This window comes from Amblyomma mixtum, chromosome 3 (assembly GCF_055824585.1).
Source record: "Amblyomma mixtum isolate Tamu chromosome 3, ASM5582458v1, whole genome shotgun sequence".
Classification (NCBI taxonomy): Eukaryota; Metazoa; Arthropoda; class Arachnida; order Ixodida; family Ixodidae; genus Amblyomma; species Amblyomma mixtum.
The window spans coordinates 367,161,391-367,168,270 of record NC_143014.1 but is presented as its reverse complement, the minus strand read 5'-3'; positions in this window follow the sequence as shown (position 1 = coordinate 367,168,270).

The following is a 6,880-nucleotide window of genomic DNA, read 5'->3' as shown; positions in this document are numbered from 1 at the left end:
AGCCACCAATCCTCCAATCGCCTTTTGCTAACTTCCACTGCAGATTTATTTACATGACCATTGTTATCTTTAAACTCTAGGGCCTCAGAAAGAGTGACTGTGCCTGCATCGACATCCGGATGGATACCATCACATCTGATTATGAGGTGTGCAATTGTTTCCAAAGATCTACCACACACTGCACATGTGTCATCTTCTTCGTTAAATTTCTTTTTGTAGCTGCGCGTTCTAAGACACCCTGACCTAGCTTCAAAAAGTAGGGAACTGCCTCTTGAGTTATCATAGAAAAATTCTTTCCTGATCTGCGTTTTCCAGTATCGATATAGTTCTACACTATGCTTCTTTTCCATTGAATTCATCCAATTTTGAACTTCCGCGTTTTTAACCTGTCGTTTAATGCTCTTTCTTTCTCCATCCTCATGACCTGCACACTTACTGGTTAGTTTTCTAGTTCTTTTCCGCCACTGTGAGTCAACGCTCTTTCTGTATAAATATTTAAATACCTCAGCTGCCCACCTGTTATCGTCCAATTTCCTCAGGCGTTCTTCATGTAGTATTTTACTCTTAGCTTCCCGTGCTTCGAACGATGCCCAGCCCATATCCCCTTGTACCGCCTCGTTTGTGGTTTTTCCGTGGGCACCTAGTGCTAATCTTCCAACAGCTCTCTGATTTACGTCTAATCTCGACTGATCTTCTGCCCTTAAGCACAGAACTGCATTGCCGAAAGTAAGTCCCGGCACCATTATTCCTTTCCAAATACCTCTTAGTACTTCATATTTGTTGTACCCCCATAATGCCCTATGTTTCATTATCCCGGCGTCTCTTCGTCCTTTTGCCCTAAGAGCCTGTTCGTGCTTTTCCGTGTATATCTGCCCTTCGTTTAGCCATATCCCGAGGTATTTGTATTCGGCCACTTTGGGTATTTCGTGGCCTTGTATTTTAAGCACCTGATCAGTTGTATCGTTAAAAATCATCGCACCTGATTTAGTTGAGCTAAAACTGAATCCTAGAGCGTCTCCTTCGTCTCCACAACAATTAACTAAAGTTTGTAAATCTTCCTGACTATCTGCTAACAGGACAATATCGTCCGCATATATTAAGCCCGGGAGTCGCTGCTCAACTACATTTCCGCCTAATCTGTACGACAGATTATAACCTAGGTTACTTTCTTCTAGCCTTCTTTCCATATTTATCACGTAAAGCATGAACAGCAGCGGTGATAGAGGACAACCTTGCCTTAATCCTTTGTGCACCCCCACAGTTGTGGCACTTTTTTCCCTTCCCATGTAATTTCAACTTCATTATCTCGGTAGATTTCCTGTAGAAAATCAATTACCTCATGACCAATACCTAAATCTTTCAGTATGCTCCACAAGAGTTCCCTGTTCACGTCATCGTATGCACCGTTTATGTCCAGAAAAGCTAAAAACAGAGCTCTGTTTGCAGCCTTAGCTAATTCTATGCATTGGGTAAGCACGAACAGGCTATCATCTAAGCGCCTACCCCTTCTGAACCCATTCTGAAGTTCTTCGAGTATCCGATTACCTTCTACCCATAACTTCATTTTTAATTTCACCGCCTGCATTGCCAGCCTGTACATAACAGATGTTATCGTAATCGGACGGAAGGATTTTGTGTTCATCTTATCTCCTTTCCCTTTATAAATCAGATTCATTTTACTTTGTCTCCAGCTGTGCGGAATTTGCTGGTTGGTTATGACTGTCTCCAATGCTTTTATCAGCGCTTCCTTGCTTTTGGGCCAAGTTCGTTAATCAGCTTAATTGAAATTTCGTCTATCCCTACGGATGTGGTTTTAGGATTATTCGCTTCCGCCTTTTCCCAGTTAAGACTAGTCAGTTTTAAGCTGTTCTCTATTGTGCTGTCCTGTGCTGCCGCCTCACTTGGGGAGATTACCCCAATGTAGTTGCTAAAAGACGCAGCTATAAATGATGTAATGTAGTTCACAGCATCGTCTCCCTCTAAACATCTTCCCTCAGCATCTATAATCTGTTTCTGCGTTCTTTGATTTGGTTTTCCCAACCAGCTTATATGGTTCCAGAATTTTCTTGGCCCCTTTTATTTGCCTTGCGAACTTCAGCCAGCCATTTATCAGAGGACTGCTTCATTTTAGCCTGGACTAGGACCTGAACTAGGACCTGAACTGGGCCCACTGACATCGGCGCCATCTGTCGGCTTGCAGCCGAACTGCAAGGCCTGCCCCGCCGCGGCCGAACGTAATCTGGACGCTCGAGCGGGCGCAGTGTCAACACCTCAGTATTCTTGCACCGTGCTACGAGTGCACCAAAAACTGCTTCCTCCTCACGCTATGCTGTCTGTTACGGCGCTGCAGTCGACACGGCAAACTTCAGCGCCGCGAAGCGCCACCTCGTCACCCTCTACCTCAGCGGAGAGCACGCACCTGGCGGGAGCAAGCGACTGCGCGCGCGGCAGCGGCGCCGACGACGGCGACGCCACCTGGCGGAGCTTGGCTGAAACGGTTGCTAATCAACGGCTGTTCAAGGCCATTCGTGCCTACCGGCCACCGGCTACGCGATGAGGCGAAAACCTGGCGTAGTGTTGCTAACGCAACAAAAAAGTGGAACACTGACGAAAAAAACGGAAAGTGCGCAAAACAAGAATGCGGTAGGAAAATACAATGTCCAGATGCGGCGTCTGGTTTGTTAAGAACCGGAGGCCTGTTTATTGATAGGCGTGTCGACCTGTACAGGTCGACACGCGTTTCAATAAGCAAGCCTGCGGTGCTTAACAAAGCAGAGGCCGCATCTGCGGGTTTAACTTTCACTCATGGATATTGATTCTTTATTTTTCATTTTTTCATGGTTTTACCTCTAGCTCAGCTGAAGGTCAAATTTAGTCTGTCCGCGATTGAAGTCCGATGTCCCGTATTGAAGCTTTCTCTTCAGTAACACTAAATAATCGTTACAATATTGTCACGTTGTAGTGACGGCAGTCCAGCGGTCAGGAAGACAGCAGAAATACTTGCAAACGAAGCTCTTTATTTGGGCTGACTTGCGCCCGCAAAAGAACTGACTCACCCGGTGGCGGCGTAAGCAAGAAGCGTGCTCGTCAATCGTCGAACTACGAATACCCGCTGCTCGCGGCATCGTTCAATTTAAAGCTCGCAAGGAAACTTCGAGATAACAGGTCGAGATTATCTAGAGTAATCTAGAAACAAGTAGATGCAGCTGTTCATGGCTGTGAACAATCGAGATTAGTCCGGTCGCTTCTCACGTCACGAACAAAGATGATAACACCCCATTTGTGCGGCCTTGCGCGAACGAACGGACGCTACAATGATACGTGGCATTACCCCGCTCCCAAAGAAGCATCGTCTCGATGCTTTAAAATGAATATAAACACGGAGAATGCAAACTTTGAGTCCTTTAGCGTTCATAATATGGCTTCAGGCGTACGACATGTACGACTTCCGGGCGTGTGCGGCGCCGCTGAGATGCTGTCGTGCCGTCGGGGATGACTTCATAGTCGAGGTCACCGATGCGACGGAGAACCCTGTACGGGCCAGAGTAGCGTCGCAACAACTTTTCACTCAATCCACGGCGGCGAACTGGCGTCCATATCCAAAGACGATCACCTGGCTTGTAATGCGTGTCTCGTCGGCGCAGATTGTAGCGTCGAGCGTCGATGTGCTGCTGGTCTTGAATGCGAAGCCGCGCAAGTCTTCGGGCTTCCTCGGCGCGATGAAGGTAAGCGGCGACGTCGAGGTTGCCTTCGTCGGAAACGTGCGGGAGCATTGCGTCGAGTATTGTCGTGGGCTTCCTGCCGTATACCAGCTGGAATGGGGTAAACCTGGTTGTCTCCTGGACGGCAGTATTATAGGCGAAGATCACGTAGGGCAGAATGGAGTCCCACGTTTTGTATTCGGCGTCGATGTACATGGAGAGCATGTCTTCGATGGTCTTGTTTAGACACTCTGTGAGTCCGTTGGTTTGTGAATGATAGGCAGTTGTCCTCCGATGGCTTGTCTGACTGTAGTTGAGAATGGCTTGCGTCAGCTCCGCTGTAAACGCCGTTCCTCTGTCTGTGATGAGCACTTCGGGGGCGCCGTGTCGCAGGGGAATTTGTTCAACAAAAATTCAGGGGGCACTTTGACTGTCTAAAGTGGGTAGAGGCGGAAGCGTTTACCGCACCACCTTCGCTGTTTCTGTGGCACCGGTGGCGTCACATATAATTGAGTACTAATTACTAAGTGATGACAAATCAGTAATTAATGGTTAATTACTGATTAATGCCTGAATACTAATTAAGTGCTAATTAATGACGCTTAAGCTTCGCCTTTTGGAGTGGAACGCGACAGCGCGTTGTAGCGCTGCCAGGGAGTCCACGGAACACCACCCGTTCAGCGCGATGCCTTGCCCTTTGAACGCAACGCTTTTTGAGGAAAGAAAATGGCGCAGTAATTCTCTGTCATCTCGGTGGACACCTGAACCGCACCGTAGAGGAAGGGAGGAATTGGGAGTGAAAGAAGATAGATAATGAGGAGCCGTAATGAAGAAAATGAAAATTGTATTTGAGGAAAGGAAATTACTGTTTCTGCGTAATTTCCAACGCAAATTCTTGAAGACGCAAGCTCCAACGAGCAAGGCGGCCAGAGGGATCCTTCAAATTGGCAAGCCAGCACAGAGCATGGTGGTCACTCACAACCTTGAATGGTCGTCCGTACATGTAGGGTCGAAATTTGGACGTGGCCCAAGTGATGGCGAGACATTCTTTCTCGGTCGTCGAATAGTTGGCTTCGGCTTTCGACAGTGAACGACTTGCGTACGCGATAACTTTCTCCTGTTTACCATCTTTCTGAACGAGGACCGCTCCTAAGCCCACACTGTTTGCATCTGTATGAATTTTGGTTTCGGCGTTTTCATCAAAGTGTCCGAGCACAGGTGGGGACTGTAAGCGGCGCTTCAGCTCTTTGAAAGCTTCCTCTTGCGGCCTTTCCCATTTAAAAGGCACGTCAGCCTTGGTAAGTTGGGTCAAAGGTTGAGCGATGCGCGAAAAGTTCTTGACGAATCGACGGTAATAAGCGCACAATCCAAGGAATCTGCGTATAACTTTCTTGTCATTAGGCTGTGGAAACTTTGCGATCGCAGCCGTCTTCTGAGGGTCGGGGCGAACTCCATCCTTGCTTATGACGTGACCAAGGAACAGCAGCTCCTCGTAGGCGAAGTGGCACTTCTCTGGTTTCAGTGTCAGGCCTGAAGACTTGATCGTTTCCAGCACCATCCGAAGCCTTATGAGGTGGTCTTCAAAGCTTGAGGAGAAGACAACAACGTCATCTAAGTAGACTAGGCAAATCTGCCACTTCAAGCCTGCGAGCACCGTATCCATTACTCGCTGGAACGTCGCTGGGGCAGAGCAGAGGCCGAAGGGCACCAACTTGAACTCGAAGAGTCCGTCTGGCGTGATGAACGCAGTCTTCTCGCGATCTCTTTCGTCGACTTCAATTTGCCAGTATCCGCTCTTCAGGTCCATCGATGAGAAGTACTTAGCGTTGCATAGCCGATCCAATGTGTCGTCGATGCGGGGGAGGGGGTAGACATCCTTCTTCGTAATGCTCTTCAGGCGGCGGTAATCGACGCAAAAGCGAAGGGTGCCGTCTTTCTTTTTCACTAGGACGACTGGAGCTGCCCAAGGGCTCCTCGATGGCTGGATGACGTTGTCACGAAGCATTTCCTCAACTTGCTTGCGAATAGCTTGGCGTTCTAGCGGCGATACGCGGTAGGGGCTCTGTCGCAAGGGTCGGGCATGTTCGTCCGTGACAATGCGGTGCTTGGCAAGCCGGGTTCGTCGCACATTCGATGTTGATGAGAAGCAATCACTGTACTTTTAAAGAAGACTACGTATTTGTTCTTGTCTGCTCCGTGGTAATGCCGGGTTGATATCAAATGTTGGTTGATGGCCTTGGTCAGATGGTTCTACGGGTTGGTCGGGTAGGGCAAATATGTCTGATGTCTGTCAGCTCGTCGAGGAAAGCGATCGTCGTACCTTTGTTTAGATGCCGGTATTCTTCGGTGAAGTTGGTTAGCAGCACCTGGGCTTGGCCATTTCGGATTTGGGCGACTCCCCTTGCGACGCCCAGTCCTCGATCAAGGAGTAACTGGGTGTTCCCCTCGACGACGCCTTCGGCAGTTTCGATGTCTCCTGTACCTATGCAGGCGACGACACTTGATCGGGGCGGCACGCTCAGTGCTTCGTCGAAGACGTTTAAGGCAACGCGATGAGTCGCTGTCGTCGCTGCAGATATGGCTTTGTCCGTGGAAAGCTTTATCGACTTGGATCGAAGGTCGATGATCGCCCGATGTCATTCAGGAAGTCCATTCCCAAAATCACGTCTCGCGAGCATTTCTGTAGGACCAGGAAGGTTGTAGCATAGGTTCGCCGATTTACTGTAACTCCCGCGGTGCAGCGTCCTGACGGCGTAATAAGGTTACCACCTGCGGTGCGGATCAGCGGGCCATCCCAAGTTGTTGTCACTTTCCTGAGTCGGACAGCGAATGGCCCGATCATGACGGAGTAGTCAGCTCCCGTGTCGACCAAGGCAGTAACCGCGTGACCGTCGACCGTAACTTCAAGGTCACTTGTTCGCGTTTTCGTGCTAGACGTGGTCTTCGGTGTACGATCTCGGCTTCGTCGGGTAGTGAGGCTGCGGTGGACGTACTCCGCCGTTACTTCTATGGGCAGCGGTAAAGGCGTCAAGTCTGGCAGCGTCGTCGTCGTCGTCGGTGTTGTCATCGAAGTTGTCGTCGAAGTTGTCGTCGTAGGTGTCGTCGGAGGTGTCGTCAGGGGTGTCATCGGAGGTGTCGTCGGAGGTGTCGTCGGAGTTGACGTTGGTGGAGGATCTTGG